Raw genomic sequence first — 6000 nt, 5'->3', positions numbered from 1 at the left:
TCCCTAAGGCTGTGTTTTTGAAAAGGTACATGCACCTTTTTTTTTGTGGAAACACAGGGATGGCAGCCTATTCATTTGAATGGACTGCTGTTCCCATGCAAACTCGGCATGGAAAAACATATAGGTGTGAACCTAGCCTTAGTCATAGTGTTTTGACTAAAATGCCATTTTAGTTTTAGTCGTATTTTAGTCGAGTACCAGACCAATGCTAATTTAGCTGTTGAAAATCTTTCTGTTGAAGTGGACACTGACATAGATGAAAGCACTACAATGGTGTGAACTAAGCTCATCGGAATACATTCATTTTTCATACAATGTGTTTACACCGATTGTGCACATGTCCCATGTGAACCTCCAGTATGTACAGTGCTGTGTACATTATAATTGTATTCAGTGGTGTTGATGTTTTCCTATGTATTATTTCATGCCTAGTTAGTAAAGTATGTAATGGAGACATTGGTGGTGGTGATGTCAGTGGCGGGCGTACACTGATTGGAGAATACACTGGTTTGGGGGGGGGGGTGATAGACTCCGCGTCCCGTCTCTCGTCCAGGCCAGGATCATGTCTTTGTACACTCGGCTCCAACCAGCGTGAAATCCGGGACAGGTTTTCCGGCCGACCAGCCAGCATGGTAATAGAATAGGCGATGTAATTTGACACTTCAACTTACTGTGCTCCCTGCTAGTTGATTCACTTAGTCCCCCAGTAACACTGAGCTCCTTTTACTGTGTGTGGGGGAATAAGGGCCGGAGAGCGGCGGCGGAGGAGATCCGGGCAGAGACAGGAGATCCGGGCAGAGAGAGGAGTGTGACATCCAGCAGAGATCCGGAGAGAGAGGATATTATTCATGTGGAGGAGCCCAGCTTGCCGCACACACACACACCGGGGTAAGTTGGATGTATGTGGGTGTCTGACATCCACACAATGGAAGTTTAGTGTGTGGAGGTGAGGTGTGAGCGGAGCATGCATGGCCGGAGACCTCCCTCCTCCAGGGGCAGCGGAGGATAGACAGGCACGCCGGGCACAGAGGGGCAGGCTGAGCTCCTGATCTCCGATGGCGCCTGCACCAACCATCGGGCTACTGTAATTGGTAAAGTTCGGAGATGGATCGGACCTGCATTGTGTGAGATCCCTCCTGTCTTTGTTGTGGTATGGAGGTTTAAAGGCACAGCAGCCAGCGAGAATGCAAAGAATGTGAGCTCTGCGGACAAGGGATTCCCCCAAAGTGATCGCTTAGGTGTTCAGTGTGTGCAATGTTACACTGAGGATCCTAGGCTGCAGCCCATTGGAGGCCCATTTGTAATGGGAAATCACCATTGAATAATGAGCTGTGTCCCCAGTGCTAATTGGATAAACAGTGCAGTAATGATGGGCAAGGTGCACTGATGTGTGTCTCTAGCTCCCAGGGCTGTGTCATGGATGTCATGTTTATTCCCATCTCATATATACCTGGGAGGTGAAAGTCAGCTGAAGTCCATAGGAGTTCATTAGGACTGATGGCAGATTCTTGTGTACAGATGTCCCAACAAGGACCAAGAGGAAAGGGATGAGCCCTAGGAAGGGGGGAGGGAGCCCTATCAGTGGGATCTGCTTCATTTACAACACTCAAGGAATGTCTGCTTTCCACCAAAACATTACCGACATGGCTGAATAATTCTCCAAAGTCACATCAAACTTTACATTTCAAAAGTTTAGCAAACCCTGTGCTGTGTAACTTTCTGGCTTTGGAGAAGCAGCTGATGGTTAGTGGTGTGTATATTGAAAACACTCCCCCTATAATGTCTGCTGTGACTGCCTGAATTTGTTTAACCCTGTGTGCCCTGAGCAAGCCCTCAATGAAATCACCGCTGTGATTACCAGTTCTGAAGATCTGTGCCATTGCAACACCCTTGTGTTTCCATTTAGTCCTTTTCATGAATTAAGGGTTTGCTTTTGTGGATATTTATGATGAGAACGCTACTTTGTATTTGTTTTTATATCCAGTTGCTGTTCTGCTACTTTCCCCCCTAGAATAGGATTGTTGAAATATTTGCAAATTTCAAGATATTTGATGTTTTAAAATTTTGTATTTGAATAGGCCATTCATTAAGCAATAATAACCTAAGAGCATGTCCCCAAAACGCCAGTTATTCTCAGTGGATTGCACTGATTGTCAATTCGTTGTCAGCTATTGTTGTTGTTGGTATTTGTTTTTGTGTGTGGTTTGTTTTTTGTTTTTTTTTTTTTTTTTTGTTTTTTTTGTTTTTTTGTTTTTTTTGTTTTTTCTCCTTTTGCTGTCACACAGATTTTGCATATTTATTTGCAAAAGCAAAACAAAACACTCTTGGCTAGCTCAGCAGAGCCATAAAAGTCTAGGTATGATGTACAGTACCTACATAAAGACTGCTTTACTGTCTGATTGGGCAGAGTAGATATTCTTGTGCTTCAGTTCATAATCTGCAAACGGCTTAATGGTCCTGTGGTGCCAAAGGAATTGCTTTTCTTCTTTTACTTCTGCAGACCTCAGTGTAGCTGCTGTTCTGACTGCTTTTTCAAAGCCTTGACATGAGAAAGGAGGATTTAACTTGGCAGCCTGAACAAATGCTCTTTCAGAGCTTTCCAAAGAGATGGTATGAGTGCGGTGAAGGAGAATAACCAAGGATAGGGGTTTTCATGGTTCTACCTTTAGCAAGTCGTCTGATACGAAATGGACATTGCCTTAGAGATACATCTATCCTGGTCCAGGCAGAATACAAAGGAACATGGAATAATACACATGGATTGTTTGTCAGAACTTATATATGCTTGTGGCATTGCTCTGATTCTGTTTTATTAAAGAATTTGACAGCTAAATAATAACTCTTAATACTTGCTGGTCAGAAAGGCCTAATATATTGTGGCTGCAGATTTGGACCATCGAATTGACAAATGGATTGGCTATATATATATATATATATATATATATATATATATATATATATATATATATATATATATATATATACACATTAGGTTGCTTATTTTTGCTATTGCCTGCTTGTGCTTGCCATTTTTCAAGTGTTTGCAATTGTAAACAGTGCTGTCAAATTTGTAAACAATAAAAGTGGGGGTGTGATCATTTAAAAGTTGTAATTTTTGTTTTATTGTTTAGCAATAATTTTTGTGCGTATTTTGTCATCTCTAAACTTGTTTATGTTCTCCATCCCTGTTTGAGATCAGTAGCCTGGTGATTTGTGGCTTATCACTAATGGGTTTTGCCAGGATGCCTAAGTGTTTTGCATTCTGGAAGAGATGGCAGACGGATTTTGGTACTGTGCCCTGTTTGCAGGCTGGGGTGTTATTGTTTTATTGTGGCATCAATCTTCTGTGGAAAAGGGGGAGGAAAGGCTGGTGTTCTGTGAGCTCTGATTCAGGTTTATGAATGACAGAAGACTTGTGCTGACCCCCTTTTTTTTTTTTTTTTTTTTTTTTTTTTTTTCCCCCTTCCTCCTTGTGTTCAAGACTAGGATGTTGAAACACCAGTCTTCAGACAAAAGGCACATTGAGCAGCAAGGTCTGCAGCAGAGCACGTGTGACTTTCAGGCTGAATAGGGGCTGACTGAATTTAGTAATGTCGTGGTTTTTTTTTTTTTTTATTTTGTTTTGTTTTTTCCTCTTTTTCTGTAAATATGGTTACAAAAAATAAGGTTCCATATCTTCAGCCTTTTTGCCAGACTTGCACAACTTAGCAGGGCATACATAAGAAATTTTTACCTATTCACTTATGACAGTGATATATTGTACAGATGCAACAGTTTTCTATACATTATTAAAGTTTATTTTAGTCCAGAAAATTACAGAATAGTAATGTTGTGAAAATATCCTGTGTCCATGTAGATAACTTTGCAAACAGGAGATATTTTACTTGTTTTATTATATTTGTTGTGAAACTGATATGAACATAATAGTGCAAACATTTAACATGGCAAGCCTTGGAAGCCAATCAGATTTCACCTTTTGGTTTAAAGTGATCACCGCACTCAATGATTGTTGATTGGTTACTATGGTAATCCCACATTATACTTGTCTTAATAAATAAGAGCCCGCTTGTAATGTAAATGCCTTTTCTTTACTAGAAAGTCTCTATGAAATTCCCTGGCAAAGTTAGTTAAATTGTTTCTTCATAAGATCCAATAATGACTTTGTACAGCTTGAAAAAACATTGCCAGGTGGTCAAAAAAGGCACTCCTGGCTCATACCTAACGTAATGAAAAACACTGAAACGGATGAGGTCCAGGGGTGAATTTAGACCCGATGCAAATATTTATATTTGTTCTAAACCTTGTTTGAGAAGTTACCTACTGACTTACCAATACATCACTTCTTCAGTCTCAAAAGGGGCTAATTTTGCCTCGCTAAGAATATGCAGTAACTTTGGTGAGAAGTTTGGAAGATAGGACTTTAACAGCAGATGCCCATTGTTGGGGAATGGAAAGATGGAATAGTCTACATCAAGTGCATTTAAACCTAAGAACAAAAATGTAACCTTGCAGCTTCCCGGTCCTTAGATGTGATGGCTGCATTACTTTGCCTTTTCACACCCTAAATCCTTTTATTTTCATCCAGTGATCCTGCCAGTAACAGACTTCCTGCCCTAGGGTGACAAAACTTCCTCACCTTGTTATACCTATGGAGTAACAGAGTTGTCACCTGAGAAAAAAACTGCAGAGCACCTCCACCTCTCTGATTAATTATAGAGGCAGCGTGTTGTAGTTCAGAGAGAGCTGGGAACTATGCTAGCTGATCAGCAGAGTGCACAGGAGGTTATCGGCTCACTAGATGTGTAGCCAGATCAGATGGTGGTTTGATAATGGGGAAAAAATGCTTTCAATGGTATATTGAACAAAGAAAAATGGAGCATATAAGAAATGTTTTTAGGATTTACTTACTGCACATGCCATTTTAATATTAAATAGCTGGCACTGTGTTTATGATCTTTCTAGTCCCTGTGGTATAGTGTAGAACAGTGGGTGACTGTATAATGAGATGATAGTGGAAATGTTGGTACCCATGCATAACCTATTGTGTAGCGGGCATTAGCTAACCGGCCACCTTTTTATGTGTGACCCCCCCCCCCCCAAGCCAAGATCATACAGAAGGCACTGTTTTCAACTGTGATGACCAGAAAATAGCCAGGTATATGTCGCTAAACTCTCCCCAGTTTTGAGGCATGTGTAAGTCCTTTTTTATTTTCTGATGACATAGGGGCATCATTTGAGGACCACAAATGTGACATTCACAAAATTTATTACTGCTTTATTGATATGCCCCCAGTCTTTTCCCTATGTCTGGAGTCCCCATATTTTGTTTATTGTGACCCGCTCAGTCTCCATTATATTATTAATAATAATAATTTTATTTATTTTTAAGAAACGCTTCTAAACGCAAACGCGACTGTCAGTCTGTCAAGTTAAATTGTTCAGGAAAGGTTGTAAAAATGTCCTGTGTACATGAAGCCTAACTATGCGATCAAATTTAGCTGTAGATTTGAAGCCCAATTGGGGGGGGGGGGGGGGGGAATTGCCTAGGAGCCGATTTCCCATGATTACATTTTTTGCAACTTGCTGCTTTGTGGTTCTAGTGGCTCGTTCAGTGACTGACTTTAACATAGATATCCCCTTTTTTGCTAGAAAGTTACTACTTATAACCCCAACCCTTTAAAAACCTCCATAGGTGATGTTTAAAATTTTCTACAGGTTACCAGTTTTGAGTTAGAGGAGGTCTAGGGCTATAATTATTGCTCTCGCTCTAACGATTGCGGCAATACCTCACGTGTGCCGTTTAAACACAGTTTCCATGTGCGGGTGCTACTCCATGTATGCGTTGGCTTCTGCGCGCGAGCTCGTCGGGACAGGGCGCTTTTACATTTTTATTTTTTTTTTTTTATTATTTTGGGTCACTTTTATTCCTATTACAGGGAATGTACACACCCCTTGTAATAGAAAAAAAGCATGACAGGACCTCTTAAATATGAGATCTGG

The 6000-nt window shown here is 40.7% G+C and overlaps 1 protein-coding gene across 9 annotated transcripts in view; it reads left to right on the top strand.

The window, feature by feature from the left end:
• The first annotated feature begins 539 nt into the window (after window positions 1–539).
• The window catches only part of ZMIZ1 (zinc finger MIZ-type containing 1), a 479832-nt gene continuing 474371 nt past the window's right edge, over window positions 540–6000 (top strand). For 4 of the 9 annotated variants that reach the window (XM_073596822.1, XM_073596823.1, XM_073596818.1 and 1 more), the window contains exon 1: window positions 540–888. The gene's annotated coding sequence lies outside the window, so the exon portion shown is untranslated. The remainder of the gene's footprint in view (window positions 889–6000) is intronic. The other 5 variants (XM_073596820.1, XM_073596824.1, XM_073596815.1 and 2 more) reach the window with 2 other exon arrangements.

Source organism: Aquarana catesbeiana, linkage group LG08 (genome assembly GCF_042186555.1).
Source record: "Aquarana catesbeiana isolate 2022-GZ linkage group LG08, ASM4218655v1, whole genome shotgun sequence".
Classification (NCBI taxonomy): domain Eukaryota; kingdom Metazoa; phylum Chordata; class Amphibia; order Anura; family Ranidae; genus Aquarana; species Aquarana catesbeiana.
This window is presented reverse-complemented; position numbering and strand designations above follow the sequence as displayed.